Below are 22602 nucleotides of genomic sequence, written 5' to 3' on the forward strand. Positions count from 1 at the left end.
AAGTGTAATATGTTAAAAGGTGCCAACTTTATCAATGAATACATTTGGTGCAAATGAAGGCAATATTGCTACAAGCAAAACTGACGAATTTCCCCCATAGTGTTGTTATGTAGAATGGGGATTGGACACGGAACTCATGTGCTGATTAATCCACTGACCGCCTTTTGTTATTGACTGGTAAACCAGACAACTCAGTTCATCTTACTGGAGATTGGCTGAACGTCATGCAATTGCTGGTGCCAATTTTATCATGTCGACTTTCTGTGTTTATTTTTTGCATTTCCAATGCAACGACATCTACTGTGTAATTTCATGGCGTGAGAAAAAGGGTGCCATGGCTGTCTAGTGTGACTCATTCAGGTAATTGGAGATGTGCTGCTTGTAGTGTGTCCACAAATAATTCCAAAATGTGGTTTAGAGGTAACTGTGCGTTTTATTCTCAATGAGTTTAAAAGTTCTCAAACTTCTTCAGATGGGAGTCCTGAAGAAGAAGCTTGAGAACTCTGATATGCATTGAGTATACACCACACTGTTGCCTCTAGACCCTATATTGGAATTATTTGTGGACACACTACCAGCAGCTTGGTTACCGACATCTCCGAATATCTGAACTTTGGATTTGCCAACCAGTGGAGCTGCAGCAGATGGAAATCCTCTACTTAGAAACTCTACTAGTGTTGTCTTACACAACCACACCATGCGATCAGTACGGTCTTATTCTACATTATTTGGATAAAACCCTATTGCACTTAAACTGTCCCCACAGTATTTTCTTAAGGTGACTCATTGAAAATGTTGTTATGGATTTTATTAGTTGCAGGATTTCAATGATCTTGGTGTTATTCCATCAATAAATAAATATCATTCCGGGGTGAATTTTCTTAAAGGCATAATAAATGTTGATATTTTAACAGGAAAGATGGAATTTTGTACTCTGTTGATCTCAATATGTTCAGAGAGTCAAAATGAATTAATAAGTTCTGATTTCTCTGGGAGCTTTTGCATTTTCGAAACAGTCAATGAAGTCAGTTACTGTACTTGATTTGCTTCCTTGTTTTTGCTATGGAGTGTAAAGGAGGGAAACATCAATAACAGGTATATAAAGTAAATCTCTCTGTGCCACTGCTCTTTGCATTTGCAATCCTTGTTTCTTTCTTCTCCAATGGATTTGATATTGCATTTTTTTTTTACAGAGAAAGCGTTAAATAAACCGAGCCATGGACAATATGCTCTACTTGTAGCACACATAGAAAAAAGTTATAAAAATATTGCAAAAGGTAAGATTTGAGCTTATATCTATTAACCTGGCCATCTATAGCCACTATACATATAAAAATTTAATTCTATTACAAAACCTTTAAAGAAACACTCCCATCAAAGTTTTTATCCTTATAATACATTGCAATCATCATATTATATGGCACTCTGTACTTACAATTGCTCATTTTGTCTTTCTACCAGTTAATTCTTCTCTTGTCTCTGCTCTATGTAGAAACAGGAAGTCTCTTTTCCGTGCATAAATCATTCCCGTTTTCAACTCCTTACCCACCTGCTCCCTCCTCCTACCCATGAGGGACTTTTCTAGTGACTCATGACTCATACAGGGAAAATTGACCTCCTGTTTCTACAAAGAGCTTAGAAGGATTCAGCTAGTCCTTTTTTAATCACGTGATGTCATAGTCATAATGGAAAAGAGAAAAGTTAACTGGCTAGAAAGGCAAAATGAGCAATTGCAAGTACACAGTGCTACATAATATGATTATTGCAATTTAATAAGAGGACTTTGATGAGAGTGTTTCTTTAAAAGGAACCTGTCACCTCATTTTTCACATATAAGCTGCAGCCACTGCCATTAGGGGCTTATCTATGGCATTCTGTAATCCGTCTTGCGCCTCCCATCTTCATGCGATGAAGTCCTCTTCCTTGCTTCTGTCGCTCCACTTGGTAGTGAAAGGGACAGTCACACTAGTTTCTTAGGCTCCTCACCACTGCAGGGCCTGTGGACTTAACGGACAACACTAATTCTATATATCCTTTCCTACTGCTTTATATCTATTTGACTCCCCTGATGAATCCCCACCATTGGGGAAGAAACACGTAGGGTGCTTCTGTCTATTTTTCCCCTTATCAGTGGGGGTGTCCACTACAGGATCCACTTGGGGCCTGTCCTTGTTAGGACAGGAGTAACGCTGGGGCACGACAGGGAGTGTAGGGGAATACTCTACATTAACACTGGTTTTCCCATGTCTCAGCTCCCCATGAGTGGATCGTCTCTCATGCAGGATACGCCCTGATGCTGGAATGCTATATCTAATACCAATGGTGAGACCAAACCTTTTTTTATTGAGCACTGGTTCACATGAGCACTTTTTTGTAATGTTTTTGTGTGTTATGTCCTTTTAATGGTTCATGAAAGGTTATGTTTTAATTGACTTTATGTGGGTTACTCTCAAGGCTGAGTGCAATATTTAACAGCTGAGGGTTTTTTGGAATAGTGTCAAAAAGCGCACACTATAGCTGAGTGCACCTTACTTCTGTCGCAGCCTCTCTGACCTTTCCCAGTGCCTGCGCACTGCAGTAGTTTGCTCTGCCCTCAACAGGGCAGAGAATTACGCCTGCACAGGAGCCGTGACAAAAGCAAGGACGTCACCGCACGAAGATGGGAGGCCCTGGACCCACAACACCCATCAGACCGGACCGCGCCCCCGGGTGAGTATAATCTAACTTGTTTTTCTTATCTTTCAGGTTACATTGGGGGCTTATCTACAGCATTACAGAATGCTGTAGATAAGCCCTTAATGGTGGTGGCCGCAGCTTATATGCGAAAAATGAGGTGACAGATTCCCTTTAATATTTTTAAAAAATATTTGTTTCAAATCCATACTGTTTTAAAACAGTATATGTAAATAGTTAATAAACTAATCACTCTTCTTTTACCATTTTTTTATTGCTCTAATGCAACTTAAATGAAAAAATAGACAATTTTGTAAAAATATTTGATGAAAACTATAATCTACAGTGCTGTACTTACAGACATATGTTGGGAATTCTCTCTCTGGCTTCCCTCTGGTGATTACTGAAGATAGTGGAGCTGGTCAGATTGAGAGTTCTCTTTCTGGGCTCCCTCTGGTGGTTACTGGAGGTAGTGGAGCTGATCTGATTGACAGAGGCTTGCCACCTGATAATGAGGAAGACGATTGGAGATCTGGGGTTTCTGATTGGGATTTAAGACAGCTGACTCCCTCTATCCCTGGTGGTGTTTTTCTTCCTGTGCCTCCTGAGGTCTGATGTCTCCTGCTCTTTCCCTGCATGTTCAGCTAAGTGGTTCATTTGCTATTCTGTTTGCATTTGATCTGGTTTTGTTTATCTCTGCTTTGTGCGGGTCAGCTAGCTCCGGTTGGGGCTGTGCTGAATCACCACCCATATGTTACTGCATGTGCCAGTTTGTTTTGTCCCCTTTTATATTGGTCTCTTTTTGCTTTGCTTTCAGAATATACCAGAGTGCTGATATAGTGGGGGCGAAATCGTGCGACTTCAGTGTTTTTTGTGCATCAGACGTGTTGGACCTTTTGCAGGTTTTTTTTGCATGATTACAGACAATGTCTTTCCTTTCCTGTCCTGTCTAGTCAGTGTGGGCCCCATCGTTTGCTCAGTCTATGTTTCTGCTTGTGTTTGTGTTTTCATCTTGTCTCACCGACAGTATATGTTTGGGGGCTATCTATTCCTTTGGGGTCTGCTCCGGGGCAGTTTAGATTTCCCCTTTCTTGCTTTAGGCTTAGTTAGCTCTCCGGCTGTGCTGAAGCATCTAGGATCATTGTAGGTACGCTCCACGGCTACTGCTAGTTGTGTAGACAGGATCAGGGGTCTGCATCCGCTTAGTTACCAACCTCTTTGGTTTTCTGTGGCTTAGCCTGGGCCTGCTATCCTCCTCGGTGACCCATTCTTAACAGACGTATGCATTTCTTTTTTATAGACTATATACAAACCTCCTGTGGTCTGATCTTGCAGTTATTCTCTGTTATAATTCCCCTGGTATACCAGAGATTTACTTTTTCCCAATCCCTAGTTGCTAGAGGCACAATCAGCATGATAGTGTTATGGGCTAGCGGAACGCACCAAATAATAAAAAAGGTATTTAGATGCGTTCGCAGTCCGGGGTTCACCGTGCAGAGATGGTAACTGCTGCTTGGTAATGGTGGACGTTATATGGCAGTACAATAGAGGAAAACCCAGGGTTAACTCCACCTAATGTGTACATAGGCGGACTCTGTTACCTCACAGAGCCGCCCGACCGCCAAACACAAATGCCGCAGCCTGTTTATGCTCACAGAGCTCGGCAATGTGAGCACTGGTGTATAGACACAGGACTCTACCCCTGAGACTCTGGGTAAGAGTCCCTCTAGTAACACTAGTGCTCGGCACCGCAACTGTGGTGCCAGGAAGAAACAAATAAATAAATAAAGCACACTACGTGCGAACTCCACCGCTCTGGCAGACGCCACTAACCACCTGGACAAGGGATTAAAGCGCTAGACTTGTGCATGGCGTTACACTGGTGGATGCAGCCTCTTAATGCAGTACTGAAGGTGCCCAGAGCTGGACGGCACCATATGGCACTGAGTGAGGTGCTGAGATGTGGAAGCACCGTGGCGCAGACCAAACCACTAGTAGGCTCTAACTCTAACTCTATAGCCTTATAACATATGTATCCAAGGGAGGGGAGTTATAATGAGCCAGTCACCAGTTTCATGCATCCATCATCACTCACGCAAAATACAATAAGAGTCTATACTAGCGCATGGCCGAGCGGCCATGCAAACCTTTTATAGCAGTGTCCTTCCGGGATCTTCCTGAAGGTCAAATCCGAGCTGTTTGAGGACTTGAGCATGTGACCTCCGACCGCCAATGAGAGGTCGTCCCACGAGCATGCTCAGTAGGCTGCAAAAAGGACTTAGAGCAAAGAAAATACCCTTGAAATACATAGTAGTTGATTCATGCTGTGCCAGTGCACATTAGACCCCAGAATTGTAAACAGTAGGACGACTCAAAAAACTGAGAGAAAAAAAGAGGACCCTGAGTCCAGAGCTACAAACAAAGTGAAAAACTTTATTGAGGCAACAATAGGGAACAGGACAATAGATGAAGGAGTTAAAAATGTATAGTACACAAACAAGTGTTAAGAGATAACCAGATGCAAACAAAAATCCTGTGCAGCAATAACAAATGACTACAATGGGTGAATAGAGTAGCTGGCATTGTACACTAAACACAGGGCAAAACAAAAGTCCTGGATGCCAGCACTTTCCTGAGACTGTCTAATGGGTATGTTTTGACCTCTATAATCTCTCAACTGGGCAAATGTGCAATATTGTCTCTCTTTGATTGATCTCTTTGTATTACTGGGAGTGTTACAACACTCCTCTCATTATGACTGTTATCATGTATTAGAGTGACTCTTTTTTACTCTTTGCACATATGTGTTTTGCCCTGTGTTTAGTGTACAATGCCAGCTACTCTATTCACCCATTGTAGTCATTTGTTATTGCTGCACAGGATTTTTGTTTGCATCTGATTATCTCTTAACACTTGTTTGTGTACTATACATTTTTAACTCCTTCATCCATTGTCCTGTTCCCTATTGTTGCCTCAATAAAGTTTTTCACTTTGTTTGTAGCTCTGGACTCAGGGTCCTCTTTTTTCTCTGCAAAAAGGACTTAGCCTCTGGAGCTGCTCGCTACTGGCTAGTGCAGATTGCTAAAGCTGAACCAGAGGTGGCAGCAGCAACCAACCTGACAGCACTAGCTTGAGCAAGATGCCGAGATCGATGCCTTTGCTGAGCAGCCTCCTTTGCGGTTGGGACTGAATGGGAGACCACAGAAGGCAAGGCTCCGGATTCCTCCTGTGCATAGACAGGAACCCGACGCCTAACAGATGGTAATTTGTAATTAAAGTAGCAGTTATGACCTTTAGATGTAGAGTTACCATATATCCATAAAACAAATAGTGCATGCTTGTGCAGCAATCCAGTGGGGTTGATGCCATTGTAATCGGCACATGCATTTTATTAGTAGTTGAGCATTTTATTAGACAGCACATGTGAAAAAGACTTGGGTATACTAATAGATCACAGACTGAATATGAGTCAACAGTGTGATGCAGCAGCAAAAAAGGCAAATGCAATTCTAGGATGTATTAACAGAAGCATACAGTCTAGATCACGTGAAGTCATTATTTCCCTCTACTCCTCTTTGGTCAGACCTCATCTGGAATATTGAGTCCAGTTTTGGGCACCACATTTTAAAAAAGACATCAACAAACTGGAGCAAGTTCAGAAAAGAGCAACCAGAATGGTGACCGGTCTGCAAACCCTGTCTTATGAGGAAAGGTTGCAGGATTTGGGAATGTTTAGTTTGCAAAAGAGAAGACTGAGAGGAGACTTAATAGCTGTCTACAAATATCTAAAGGGCTGTCACATTGTAGAAGGATCAACTTTATTCTCATTTGCACAAGGAAAGACTAGAAGCAATGGGATGAAACTGAATGGGAGGAGACACAGATTAGATATTAGAAAAAACTTTTTGACAGTTAGAGTGATCAATGAGTGGAACAGGCTGCCACGAGAGGTGGTGAGTTCTCCTTCAATGGAAGTCTTCAAACAGAGGCTGGACAGACATCTGACTGGGATGATTTAGCGAATCCTGCTTTGAGCAGGGGGTTGGACCAGATGGCCCAGGAGGTCCCTTCCAACTCTACGATTCTATGATTCTATGAGCATACTGATATACTGTATTTCAAATGGGTTGGTCAACTATATTATGAAGTTACATTAGTAGCAGAATCTGTTATAATATCTCATGATAGGTTGAGCCAAAGAAAGTTAAAGTAGTTGTCTTAAGTCCATAAATGGATGAAATTGCAAAGTGCTTGTAAAAACAAGCAACTTTACAATTTACTCTGGTTTCAAGACTGTTTTATTTTATTTTACACCATATAACTCAATACCTAGATTACTGGCCATCATACAGTCCCAGTCGGACCATCTACCTAGGCACGCAGCGCGAGCAGGATCTATGCCTTTCAGCTTGCTCATACCTGTTTGAAGTTAACCAAGTTATTGGCAGTCCCACACCAATTTTCCATGCTGCTAAGACAAAGTTTTCTTTCCAAGCAGCCTTAAGAGAGAGCATAGTTCAGACCAGAGATTTAACCAACCCTTAGTCTGAACTGTCAATCTTTAGGAATGCAGCCCCCCCCCCAGGAAAGCAGAAAGAGCTGCATCTTGAAACAAACACTGTAAGAATAGACACAGTGTTTGATCAGATCTGTGGACACACAGTCTTCTCAATTCCAAACTGGGGATTTAAGTGCTAACTTAACACCTAGGTGTTAGGGTATTGACCCATGGTATCTTTCTTGATATATGACATGCTAGTAAATTATGTTGGGTCCCTTTTTTGATGCGGGCTCAGGAACAGAGAATGCATCTTTGCAAGCTGATGATTGCTGCATTACTCAGCCTTACTCTGTCTCCTACATCAGAAAGTGGAGCAGGGGTCTGCCCTTTGCAGTTAGCCTCTTAAATGTTGCTCCTGATGTGTGACAGCAGCATGTGCAGCATGTGGCCCATGAATCAAAATGTTCTAGAAGTTCATCTGCAACCACAAGGCATTATTGGGTTGACAAGACAGCCAGGGATTTGATGCCTATCTTGAAGGTACTTTTCTGAAAGCCTGTCCTTGGCTGGCATCCATAGCAGACCATGATTTCTGCTTTGCACAGAAGAACTGCTGTGGAATTGTTGTGTATAGTACAAGCAATCAGATAATCAAAGGTTCAGATCCAATAAGGCGACTACAAAATACAGCAAAAATTATATTAAAAATATTTATAAAGATTTACAGAAAATAAAAACATATATTAAACTTGAATCATCTCCTTTAAATCTGATTAAAAATATTTATAAAGGTTTACAGAAAATAAAAACATATATTAAACTTGAATCATCTCCTTTAAATCTGATCTATTATATAAAGCTCAAGTGTATGTATGTATGTATGTACTGTATGTATGTCCGGGATTGGCATCCGCACCATCGCAGCTACAGCCACAAAATTTTACACAGTCACACGTCTGGACCCCGAGAGCGTCCTAGACTATAATGAGAGGCGAAATTTTAACCCCGCGCATTCCAATTCACTAAACAATTTTGCCCCTATCTACATAATGGGGGAAAAAGTGTGTGTATCAAGCCCCTGCCCTCATTATGATGTCATAATGGTTGCCATGGCGATGCTGATGTCATCATAGGTTGCAAGCCCCACCGCTCATTATGATGTCATAATGGTTGACTATGGGATGGAGGATATGTGATGGGTATATGGGCACTGGACTATGGGATGGAGGATATGTATGACGGGTATATGGGCACGGGACTATGGGATGGAGGATGTGTGATGGGTATATGGGCACTGGACTATGGGATGGAGGATATGTATGATGGGTATATGGGCATGGGACTATGAGATGGCGGATATGTATGATGGGTATATGGGCATGGGACTATGAGATGAAGGATGTGTGATGGGTATATGGGCACGGGACTATGGGATGGAGGATGTGTGATCGGTATATGGGCATGGGACTATGAGATGGCGGATATGTATGATGGGTATATGGGCACTCGACTATGGGATGGCGAATATGTATGATGGGTATATGGGCATGGGACTATGGGATGGAGGATGTGTGATGGGTATATGGGCACGGGACTATGGGATGGAGGATGTGTGATGGGTATATGGGCACTCTACTATGGGATGAGGATATGTGTGATGGGTATATGGGCATGGGACTATGGGATGGAGAATATGTATGATGGGTATATGGGCATGGGACTATGGGATGGAGGATGTGTGATGGGTATATGGGCACTCGACTATGGGATGGAGGATAGGTATGTTGGGTATTTGGGCACGGGACTATGGCTTGGAGGATAATTATAATTTGCTATAACTATCCACAGTTAGTTACTATGCCCGGGCAGCGCCGGGCTCTTCTGCTAGTTAAAATTAAATATAAAAATTAGAAAATGCACATCTGTGGTATCTCCATGTCCAAAAAAAGTCTAATCTAACAAAATGCAAAAAATCAATTTACCTGATGAGTAAGCGTTATAATGAGAGCCAAATAAAAGCACCAAAATTGCGGGGTTTTTTGTCTGTCGCAACACCTCAGGAACTGCAATAATAGTCAATCAAAACAGCTTATCTACCATATAATGGTACCAATAAAAACATCAGCTTAGGGCACAAAAACAAGCCCTCACACAGCTTTATGTACTGAAAATTAAAATTGTTACGGGTCTTGTAAATTGGTGACATAAGCAAATTTGTTTTTCGCACGAATTTCCTAAATTGTTTTCACCATTTAAATAATATTCTTGGTATCCCCATAATCATACTGACCCAGAGAATCATTATGTCAGGTCAAATTGGAAATAATGCTTTTAAGGATGTACACTTATATGCTAACATAACATCTCAGTGAATGTATATTGAACACTGGTATCCTCCCTGATATATGATATACTGCTACATCAATTGTTGGGTACCTTTATTTGATGCAGGCTGAGCATCAATCTTAGATAGTAGATGATGGGTGGATTATTCAGCAATCATCTGCTTCTAACAGCAGCAAGTGGAGCAGGGTTCTGCAACAGTGACATTTACAGCACACAACCCAGGGTGCTCCTGTGTTCTAAGCCCCCAATGGTGCCCCTTGGGTGCTGATGGGTTGAGATGATATGATTTGATGAACGCCCAAGTGCCTGTAAGGAAGGTACATTTATGTACTGTTATCCACAGGAGACCATGACTTTTGATATGCATAGCAGAACTGTAGTATTGCTGTGTATTACAAGCAATCAGATGATTGATCATTCAAGTAATAGAATATTAGAATCATAGAATGGTAGAGTTTGAAGGGACCTCCTGCATCATCGTCTCCAACCCCCTGCTCAATGCAGGATTCACTAAATCATCCTAGACAAATGTCTGTCCTGCCTCTGCTTGAAGACTTTCATAGAAGGAAAACTCAGCACCTCTCGTGGCCGCCTGTTCCACTCGTTGATCACAATCAATCAATGTCAAAAATTTTTTTCTAATATCTAACCTGTGTATCCTCCCAGTTTCAGCCCATTGCTTCTAGTCTTTTCTTGTGCAAATGAGAATAAAGCTGATTTCTCTTCAGTGTGATAGTCCTTGAGATATTTGTAGACACCTAGCAAGTCTCCTCTCAGTCTTCTCTTTTGCAAGCTAAACATTCCCAAATCCTGCAACCGTTCCTCATAGGACATTGTTCACACACCGGTCACCATTCTGGTTGCTCTTCTCTAAACCTGCTCCAGTTTGTTCATGCTTTTTTTAAAATGTGGTGCCCAGAACTGGTCACAGTATTCCAGATGAGGTCTGACCAAGGAGGAGAAGAGGGGGATAATTACTGCACGTTATCTAGATCTTCTGTTAATGTAACCCAGAATTGTGTTTGCTTTCTTGCTGTTGCATCACACTGTTGACTCATGTGCTACCTGTGATCTATTAGTATACCCAAGTTTTTTTCACACATTCTGTTGCTTAGCCCTATTCCTCCCATTTTGTAATTTTTTTTCATGTTTTTTCCCAGATGTAGGACTTTACATTTCTCCCTGTTAAAAACCATTCTTTTATTTGCTTCTCAGAATTCCAGTTTATTTAAATATTTTTGAATTATCTCTCTTCTCTACTATTAGCTATCCCTCCTAGTTTTGTTTCATCAGCAAATTTAATCATTTTTCCCTCAATTCCTTTATCTAAATCATTGATAAAGATGTTTAACAACACAGGACCCAGAATAGAGCCCTGTGGTACCCCACTTGATACATTCTTTCAACTGGTTATGCAGCCACATATAGTCTCATAAGGGGACTATAAAACATAGCCAAAATTTAAAAAAAAATGTATTTTTAGAAAATGTTAAATTTATGTTAAAGCTCAAATGATCATCTTTATCCTCTATTAAAAAAATACTCATACATAAAAGTCTGATCAGTAAAAGCATTAATGAGAAAAAAATAAAATTCAATAATTATGTTTTTTTGGGCCTCTGCAGGATCTGAAAAAATGTTATGAGTCTTTGAAATTAATAACACGACTAATTTTTTTTAATCAATTTCCTAATTTTTTTTCACTACTTGAATAAAAAAACTAAAAAATCTGTGGGTCTTTAATATCACCCTAATCATACTGGCTTGGAGAACATTGCCAGGTTAAACTTGCTGTATAATGAATTCTGTAAAAACAAAAAGTTTGGAGTTGCTCTCTTTCTCTCCATTTCACAACAGTTTGAATTTTTTCTCCCTTTCCAGTATAATACATGATAAAGTGGATCATGTCATTAATAAGAACAATTCATCCAATAACAAAGGAAGCCCTTGAATAGTTATATAGATGGAAACATAAAAGCATTTTGAGTCTAGGAAGAAGGGAAAGAAAAAAAAAATGCAAAAATGAAAGATTGACATGTAAGGAAGTGGTGAATTACTTAATTTTACAAATGTTTGTGCTTCAGTTTAATGTATGCACTGGTTTTGCGTGGTCAAAATTGGTGACAGTTATTTTTAATTTTGAATATTAAAACTTTATGTGATTGAAATCATTGTTTTGTTTCCGCTTCTAAACAAATGTGAATAAATAAAAAAAGCAACAAGCACTTATCTCTTAATAGATAGATATTTGGTGTAATTTCATTTTTCTATGATGTCTATTGAGTCATTAATTCTGTTCCCATTTCATAAAGCTATTTACTAGAACAGTTTCAGTCTTTCAAATATATAGCCAAATAGAAAGTCAATTACTGGTGGAATATTCAATCAGTTTCTCCTGTGACATGATGAACCTTGATATCGTAACATGTTTACAGTGAGACAAATGATTTCTTCTCGTGTATTATTTATAGAATGCGGTTTTGGTACTTCAGAGTGTTTTCTGTACTGTATCATCTAGTCTTATAAATTTATGGATGCATAAGTTTATAAACTACAGAAGAAGTTGTATGTAACAACTGCAGTATAATTATGTAATCAAGGCAAGTTGTAAAATCAGCAAATACAATTGATTGCATGAAGCTTCTTTGTTTGAAATAGGAATAAAAAATTAGATTCTAAAAGATTTTTATGCAAATTGTCTACTCAGAGAGGAAGAGGACAAGAACTCTCGCGCCACCTATTGGAAGCAGCGATCCTAAAAGTCAACATCGACTCGTTAACGAGCATTGCTATTGACTTTTGACATTGCTATTAGTATCACTGCTTCCAATAGATGGCACTAGAGTTCAAGTCCTCTTCCTCTCTGAAGAGACAATTTGCCTATTTCATGTCCCAGAGGAGCATGCATGGCTTATAAGTCTCCACCCTTCGGCATGCAAGGCTTGGCTTGTCACTGTCCACAAGGAGAAGTGTTACTAAAAAGATTTTGGATCACACAAAGCAGAAGGAGATCATCACTGATATGTTATTAATATGGAATTTGCTTGAAAGACTGATTGTTTTTGTCTGGATGAAAATTTTGTCAGTAAAGTTCTAACTGGCACATAGTAGGCTTTATTAACACCACATTTGGCCATAAAGTTGGGGATACTAAAAAAATGAAAATAAAAAAAATAAAGTATCTACACCAACGCTTTACAGGAACCATATACTACTTTATGGCTTTTTCTCTATTGTATAAAAATAAAATAACTTCTTTAGAGAGCCAGTCTATTTATTGTGCAGTGCTTTGCACGTATGGATGTAGCAAACAAGTAAAATTATAAATAACAATAATAAATACACACAAAAACAAAAGAGAGGGTTCTATATACCCATAAGTGCAGACACCATAAATAGAACAGAAGAAAACACAATAGAAGAAATGATTGAACCTTTTGAAATTCAAATTTGGCAGGTTCTGCAAATTTTTCCTAAAAAGTCGATTCAAATCACACATAGTTTAATTATGCTGATTTGATGTGGCTATGAAGTTTGAGGTTTCCAAGTATTCTGCTTGATTTAAAAAATAATCTGTAAGTAGGATTAACCCTGCTAAGCCATCTATATGGTGTGCAGGTCAGAGAAAGCTGAATAAAATGATATTGTATTATTATATTTTTCAGACTATAAGACCCTCTGGACCATAAGACGCACCTAGGTTTTAGAGGATGAAATTCTATAAAAAAATCCCCTATCCTGGTATATATCATCCCTTATCCTCATCCTGGCATGCATGACCCCCTCATCCCTACTCTACCATATATGGCACCCTCATCCCTATCCAGGTATGCATGGACTCCATCCTCATCCTGGTTTGCAGGACCCTCTCATCCCCATACTGGTATGCATGTCCCCCTCATCCCCATCCTGGTATGCATGGCCCCCTCATCCCTATCCTGGTATGCATGGCCCCCTCATCCATATCCTGGTATGCATGGCCCTCTCATCCCCATCCTGGTATGCACGGCCCCTTCATCCCCATCCTGGTATGCATGGCCCCCTCCTACCCATCCTGGTATACATGGCCTCCTCATCCCTATCTTGTTACGCATGGTCCCCTCATCCCTAGCCTGATAAGCATGTCCCCATTATCCATAGCTTGGTATGCACACCCCCCTCATCCCCATCCCAGTACGCTTGGCTTCCTCATCCCTATCCTGATATGCATGGTCCCCTCATCCCCATCCTGGTATGCATGGCCCCCTCATCCCCATCCTGGTATACATGAACTCCTCATCCCTATCCTGGTATGCATGGCCTCCATCAGAAAAACATAAACAATTATACTTACCTTCCTGTGCTCCCTTACAGAGTCTTGTTCCAATGTCAGCAGCTGATTTATGCTTGTAAGCAGTACATGGCAGGGATGTCAACATGACAAGGACAGCTGCTAGAATACTCATTGCTCTCTATGTCGGGACTAAGTGCACAGAGAGCAGTGAATATTCATTGCTCTTTAATATTGTTAGCGGCAGACGCCGTCTTCCTACAGCTGCCAGGAAATCACGTGTGCCTGCTGCTCAAGTGAATGAATATTCACTGCATTTCACGTCTATAGGAGTAGAAAGCAGTGAATATTCTTTCCCTTAATTAGCTGAACGACCAGAAACTGCAGGAAGCCAGCTGCTGCGGCTAACAGCGAGTCCACTATTAAAGAGAAATGAATATTCATTTCCCTTTATGCCCATGGGCGTCAAATGCAGTGAATATTAATTTCTCCTAAGCAGCGGGCACAGGAGTTAGCCACAGCCTCTGGCTCCTGCCTCCTGTGACCTGCTGCTCCTCCTCTGCCACTTCCCCACCTCCTCATCCACAGCCAGAGCAGGTACATCTGAACTATAAGATGCACCTCCCATCTTCCTCCACATTTTTGAAGGAAAAAGGTCCGCCTATATTTAAAAAAATACGGTAGTTAAATGTTTTACATTGGCGACTCCCCCTTTCATTTAAAAAAAGATCAGGAGGCAGATTATCAGGGAGATCTATATTCAGCCCATAGTCTTGAACAGCTCATTTACATATAAGAAAAACATGAATAACTCTGGAATAAGACATCTAATCTCAGATATCAAGGTATCACTTTACTCAGCTTCCAATGACTTGCACAACTAACAAATAAAGTTGCACTCTGTAGAGCTTTAGCATGTAAACATGGAATATATGAAATTAAAATTGCATTACTGCTCTAGAAAATAGGAAAAAAGAACATAATTTGCACATAATTTGGCCAATTCATGCATGCCCAGCAGCCACGACAAGGAGACTTTCTTTGCTGGGAACCTATCCTAATGTGCTTCCTCTCCTTGGCTGATAGATTACAATTGTATAGGATCCTGCTGCAATTAAAACTGCCATGGGCTGATGGGTTCAGTGCTTGGCCAGAGAGTTTATGCATATAAATATCAAAAGACTGACTGTCACTTCCAAACAGAAAATTGGTTTGCACAGATGTATACTAAAAGTAGCCATCTCCATACATAAGTATTAACTAACAAAGTTGCACTCTGTAACATTGTAGCATATAAACATGAAATTTATCATATTTGAATTGCGTTACTGGTCTAAAAATTAGAAAAAAATGAAGATACTTAGCACATAATTTGGCCAATTCATGTATGCCCAGCAGCCAGGACAAGGCAGTATTCCCTGCTGGGAATCAGTCCTAATGTGTTTCTTCTCCTGGGCTGAAAGCCTACATTTATATGGGTAGATAGGATCAGCCACAGGACTGATGGGTGGACTTCTCAGTCAAAGACCTGCATGCCCATATAGGTGGCTTAGTAGGGTTGATCTTATTGATAGATTCTTTTTAATTAGTGATGAGCAAAGGTGCTGGCCACTACTCTTTACTTGGCCGAGTATCACGGTACTCGGTGTACTTGGTGAGCACCGAGCATTTCCAGGATTACTCGGCGGGAACTCGGGTCTCCATCCAGATTTTTAGACTTCAGAGACCCAATCACGATGCAGGGATTGTCTGCCAGGCAATGAAACGCCACAGACATCTTTGTTGAGGTATTGCAGTGATTGGCTGGCTGCACAGCATCATCAGGGGTATAAGAGACCGGATGCCGTCCTGCTCTTCGCATTCAGCTCCGGATTTAGATATTGTAGGGAGAGCTGCTGCCGAGATAGGGTCAGAATTGGGATTTATTAGTCAGTGTGGGGTCCACCATCCTAAACTACTCAAATCCAGCTAAACTATCAGTCCATCTAAGGACTAATTCTGGAGTATATAGGTTCCATTGTTAGGAAGGCAGAGTAGTGTATGTTGCTCTATACACATCAATGCAAGGCCTGCAGGCACTGTATGTGTCTATATACATATCATTGCATGCATCAAGAGGGTCCATTCCCTTCCTGTGTTCTGGTGCTGCTGCTGCTACCTGTAGTATATATATGGCCGCATATACCTAGCCCCAGGTGTAATTGACTTTGAAAAATTTTTTGGCCAGGGCTAATAGAGCTTTTTTTCTTTGCAAAGCAATCCAGAGCCCTTTTTTTTACCTCCATTTGCTTTTTGACAGTGCACAATACAGTCAGATCCTGTTCCTAGCACAGCGTGAAAACCCAGCAATTGTAAAGGGGTCTCAAAAATCCCTTTTGAGTGCGCAGAGAAATATTTAATTTTTATGTGGTACGGTTGAGTATATTTTTTTTGAGTGTCTTACACAATTTCTTGACACTATTTTGCTGCACCCCCCTAAAAAATACATACAGGGCACATATTTTACAGTGTGGTATATCTGTGACATGCCTCATCCATCTGTCTGCCCAAAATTTTGGTCTTTTTAGACCTAAATTCAATTTTTTTTGCTGTCTGCCACTCTACATACAGCACTATTTGGCCCAAAAAGAAAATACAGGCCACACATTTGTCATAGTGGTATCTCCATGCCAGCTGATATATGTGCGTGCTCAAAGTTTGGCCAGTTTAGGCCGGTTTTCCTTTTTTGTCCTGTGTGTCACTTTACTTATACACAGCACTATTTAGCCAAAAAATAAAAAAATACAGGCCACACATGTCGTAGTGGTATCTCCGTGCCAGCTGATATCTGTGTGTGCTCAAAGTAGCTAGGTGGTTTGTGGTTAGTTGGACTTTCCAAGTAACAGCATTGTGGAGGGCATGCGTAATGTTGTGGGACATGTGCCTGTGTAATGATGGGACGGCATACCAGGACAAAAATTCCCGCATGTTCGTGGCCTCGGGGTGATCCTCGACTCTGCCCTCTCTTTCAAGCTACATATCAAAGCCCTTGCTTCCTCCTATCCATTACAACTCAAAAACATTTCCTGGATCCTGTACAATACAAGAAACTTAAAAAATGTTTGTGCACTCCCTCATGATCTCCTGCCTCGAGTATTGCAACCTTATACTCTGTAGCCTCCCCTCTAGCACTGTTGCACCACTCAAATCTATCCAAAACTCTGCTGCCAGAGTATTCCAACTATCCCTCGGTTATTCCACAGCCTCTCCTCTCTGCCATGCCCTTCACTGCCTTCCTATTGGCCATAGGCTACTGTTCAAAACCCTAAATATGACATACAAGGCCTTCCCCAACCTGTCTCCTCCGTATATCTGTGACATGGTCTTCCAATGCCCGACTGGGTCAAGACTTTTTCTACACAAGCACAGTGTGCCATCAGCAAAATGTACCATCTCTGCCCACAAACACTTGTCCATGTGTCCGTGGTTAGGTGCAATTTCCCTGTACCAGCATTGTTGATGGCCTGGGTAATGTTGTGGGACACATGCTTGCTTGTCTAATGCTGTGATGGCAGACCGTTAGAAATTGAAGCGAGTGGGGACCGAGTACCTTGTTACGGTCACCACCATCAGGTTGCGGAAAGCGTCCGTTTCCCACGAGCCTAGAATGCAACATTTCGAGCGCAAGCAGATGTGAAATTTGTGAATTTAGTACTGTGGCCTGTGGGGCATTAGCTGCATCATTCTGCTTACGGTCCAATGACTAGGGTATGGACAACTGAAGGCTGCGCTGGGACAAGGACGTGGACGTGCTTGATGATGGTGCAATTTGACTGTGGCCAACGACAGGTGCAGGGCAGGAGGCATCTTCACATGCACCTTGGACAGGGGATTGGCTTGCACACACAACAGCGGAAGAAGCATTGGTATCAGCCGCAGACACTGTTCTTAGAGCCTGGTGTTCAACCAACAAACTCTGTTGCTTTGCTGCCATGTGCCTGATCATGCTGGTGGTGGTAAGGCTGGTAGTTTTACTACCCCTGCAGATGCGGCCATGGCTGGTGGTGCAAATGTCCTTTTTGTTGTTATCGGCAGTCTTTAAAAAACAAGAAGATTGGTAGGGGGACATTCATTGTCTCCCTCTACTACACCACCTCCTCACCTCGACACCTGTCTTTCATTTTTCCACAAGTCTCTGTTCTAGGACCCCTACTCTTCTCCATCTACACCTTTGGCCTGGGCCAGCTGATGTAATGGCACGGTTTGCAATATCATCAGTACGCCGATGTGTTAAATATTAATTATTAGTTATTGATTTATATTCTTATTGCACTCAGTTCTGTACCGAGCACATTGCTTTTAGCTGAGAGGTTATTTCTGTATTTAGCTCATGGTAAAATGTCAACACCATATAGAGAGAACACGTGCTCTGTGAGATGTATATAAACACATGACCCAAAGGAGAAGGGGGACTCACTCTTCTTCATTCTCTTCGGACTCTGACACTACGGAGAGCTGATATGTAACCTAACCACGTGTTTCTTGAGGGACTTCTACGATGCTTTTAACAGAGACAGATGTCATTTACCATTCAGGATCCCAGGAAAGAAGTGTACAAACTTTGATATGCACAATGTAACTATTACTTTACTGCAATGATCTTTTTTTTGGTGGACAATCCAATAAACCTCTACTTTTTTTTATAAGAAACATCGTGACATTTTCTTTAAGGTATCATATCTGATAACAAGTCCTGAATTAAATAAATATATGAAAATAAGTATATTTAACCTTAGAGAGCCAGCCATATCTGATTTTTTTCTGATTTTTTTCTGCGGAATTCCCTCTACTTACACAAAGGGGACTTTTAAAGAGCTTTGCAAACATCAGATGTGCAAGTTATCAGGAATTCCACTACTATGTTTCAAGTCACAAGGATCAGACAGAACCTAGGAGTGAGGACTAAAAGTTGCCAGATGGAATGACAAGCTACAAGTGCCAAACATGCTACAAGGTAGATGTGCTGATGACCAGAGCCCAGCGTTGTCCCACAAAGGAACTACAAGCTGAGACATTTCAAGGTAAGAAACATGGATGTCATTTCTTCTTTTTCTAAGCAAAGTAAACTGAAATTTATGTCTGTAGACCAGTCTAATTTAGAAGTTTTATGGCTAAGCTTATATGCAGAATGTGAAATGGAAAATATAAAGTTAGATTCTAAGCTGGTGTCCTTTAATAGATAAAGAGAAAAATTGAAAAATATTTTACAGTTGGTTGACGTATTTCACAAGTTTGTGTCAGAGAAATCTAAAAATGACTGTGTAAAGGAAAGTAGTGTTGTTCCTGAGTTTGACTGTAATGTGGAGAAACAGTTACAAGATGACAAGATGAGAGGCATGTGTCATGTTACCTTGTTATCTGCACCTCAAAAACATTTCTAGAATTCGACCTTTTCTTACTTTTGATTCCGCAAAAACTCTTACTGTTTCTCTTATTCATACTCATCTAGACTCTTGTAACTCTCTTCTAAACGGTCTCCCTCTTACCAAACAGTCCCCCCTCCAATTTGTCTTGAATGCTGCAGTCAGGATCATATTCCTCGCCAATCGTTACACCGATGCCTCTACCTTGTGCCAGTCATTACACTGGCTACCCATCCACTCCAGAATCCAGTACAAACTTATTACCCTCACCCACAAAGCTCTCCATGGCTCAGCACCATGCTACATCTCCTCCCTCGTTTCAGTCTACCACCATACCAGTGCCCTCCATTCTGCTGATGACCTGAGGTTAGCATCCTCTAAAATGAGAATGCACTTCCCAGGTCAATATGATTAGCCCCCAATCCCTACAATTTTAAGCGTGCCCTGAAAATGCATTTATTCCAACTGGCCTACTGCCTCAACACATTAACCTAACTATATCTGTGTGGCACGGTCAAAAGTTTTACCATAGCCAGGTTCCCCGCATCGTGTTCCCACATGCTTTATGCATCTATTAGCCCTCTGTGTCTGTACTGTTACACACTTAACATTATGGCTGGTCCAAACAGTCAGGGAAATTGTTACCACCCACCTTTCGTATAATAAAATGCAATTGTGGTATACATGGTAGGTAAGAAAAAAAGTTTACACACTGAGATAGTACTCATAAATTAACCCTATACCATGAGAATGTAGGACGTAAAAGGACAACTGCACTTCATACAGAAACAGCCAATACAAACGCAGTCAAAAAAGTCCAATAAAAACACAATTTTATTCATGATTATGTATTAAAAGACATGGACACAGAATTGCATGGAAAAAAGGGGAAAGAGAATACAGCATGCACAAATTGGCAAAGTGAGGGCCGTAAAACACAAAAACCACCCACAGAAATGCAGGATGGCCCACCTACATTAGATCATATTGATCAATTGTGTGTAGAGAAAAATATTGTATATAGTACATAACTATTGATCATGGAAAAATGACATGTGTCATAGAATAGAGAGCAAGTGCTCAAAAAAGGACCAGTTATTCTGACCTATAGCATGTAATCGTGATCAATCATAGCAAATGCTGATGTATAAGATATACATAAAGGGGACTTAGGCATGTAACCTTACCTGAGCACTGTATGTGGGAGTGCTGACGGCCTACCCCGACGCGCGTTTCGGAGCACTAAGCTCCTTCCTCAGGGGGCGTGGATCAATATTGATCAATATGATCTAATGTAGGTGGGCCATCCTGCGTTTCTGTGTGTGGTTTTTGTGTTTTACGGCCCTCACTTTGCCAATTTGTGCATGCAGTATTCTCTTTCCCCTTGTTTCCATGCAATTCTGTGTCCATGTCTTTTAATACATAATCATGAATAAAATTGTGTTTTTATTGGACTTTTTGGACTGCGTTTGTATTGGCTGTTTCACCCACCTTTCGTGTCTACCTTTTTCCTCATAGATTGTAAGCTTGCGAGCAGGGCCCTCATTCCTCTTGGTATCTGTTATGAACTATGTGATTATTATTATGCTGTAATGTCTATCGTCTGTACAAGTCCCCTCTGAAATGTAAAGTGCTGCGGAATATGTCGGCGCTATAGAAATAAAATGTATTATTATTATAATTATGTGTCTGTAACAACCACTCAAGGTGACCTCGAAATAAATGGAGGAGGAATAGGAGGAGACTTCAGAACTGACGTAGGTGATGTACGAGGGACAGACGTACCACTAAAAATAGATCACTCACAGGCCAACTTCTAAGCTAAAGTTAGGAAAAATTTGTTAAAATTATGCAAAATCATTCCTGCTTATGATAACAAAATCAATGTGTGCAGAAATTCAGAGATATTTGAGAGTTTTGCTGAAAAGTTTGATTTAACTAATGAGGAGAAAATTCAAGTGTTTAAAATGTGGCTTCCTGTAACCTTTCCCAGACGAGTAACATTAAAAATGTCTTGTGAGTCACATGAAAATTTAAATGATAAAGACAGATTAAAAATTCTGATTTTCTGTGCATTGAATGGAAATTGTCCAGATATTGATATTCTTCAAAAATTAAGGATTGATCAGAAAGAATGTACTTTTACATTCATGTCCATATTTGAACGGTTGTACAGAACTCTCATTAACAATGTCCAGACACAATCAATGATAACAAGTTTTGTAAACAAATTTGGGTTTCTAAATCCTGTATCTCGTGTTATTGCGACACAAAAAGATTCCTTATTTGAAAGAGCGCAATCCCTTGATTTTGCTAGAAAACATGAGAATCATGAAAGAAAAATAAATCATGCTAATTTTGTAAAGTCAGGCAGAGTAAAATCTTTTCAGAAGCCAGTACCAAACTCTCCTAAACTGAGTTATCCCCGTAATCAAATCTATGAAGTACGAAATTATATATTTGTTATATGCCCTACGATATGATCCAAGAGTCTAAGAAAGAACTTCACAGAAAGAGTTAAAAATTCAAAGTTCAGACCGTTCTGTAAAAAGACAAATGGCAGAAATTGACAGACTGAAACAGGTGACTTCTCAGAGTGACATTATAGGGTGTAAATTGAAGACTCTGCTCAAAGAATCCATTAGCTTAAAAATGGCAAGAGCTTTTCAGGACATGTTTTACACAGAAATAAGATTTGGTTTAGGAATTGGATAGAAATGTAATTATAGGTTGTATAAAAGTGTTATACAATGTATTATTCAGTTATTTGTAATTGCTTTATAGAGTGTAATTCTGTAGTTCCATAGGTTTTGTAGATATATATATTCATAGAATCATAGAATCGTAGAGTTGGAAGGGACCTCCTGGGCCATCTGGTCCAACCCCCTGCTCAAAGCAGGATTCACTAAATCATCCCAGTCAGATGTCTGTCCAGCCTCTGTTTGAATACTTCCATTGAAGGAGAACTCACCACTTCTCGTGGCAGCCTGTTCCACTCATTGATCACCCTCACTGTCAAAAAGTTTTTTCTAATATCTAATCTGTGTTTCCTCCCATTCAGTTTCATCACATTGCTCCTAGTCTTTCCTTGTGCAAATGAGAATAAAGATGATCCTTCTACAATGTGACAGCCCTTGAGATATTTGTATTTATACAGTTGTGGCCCAAAGTATTGACACCCCTGCAATTCTGTCAGATAATACTCAGTTTCTTCCTGAAAATGATTGCAAACACAAATTCTTTGGTATTATTATCTTCATTTAATTTGTCTTAAATGAAAAAACACAAAAGAGAATGAAGCCAAAAGCAAAACATTGATCATTTCACACAAAACTCCAAAAATGGGCCAGACAAAAGTATTGGCACCCTCAGCCTAATACTTGGTTGCACAACCTTTAGCCAAAATAACT

The sequence above is a fragment of the Dendrobates tinctorius genome, unplaced genomic scaffold, assembly GCF_039654945.1.
Source record: "Dendrobates tinctorius isolate UK_male_01 unplaced genomic scaffold, ASM3965494v1 ptg000028l, whole genome shotgun sequence".
Taxonomy (NCBI): domain Eukaryota; kingdom Metazoa; phylum Chordata; class Amphibia; order Anura; family Dendrobatidae; genus Dendrobates; species Dendrobates tinctorius.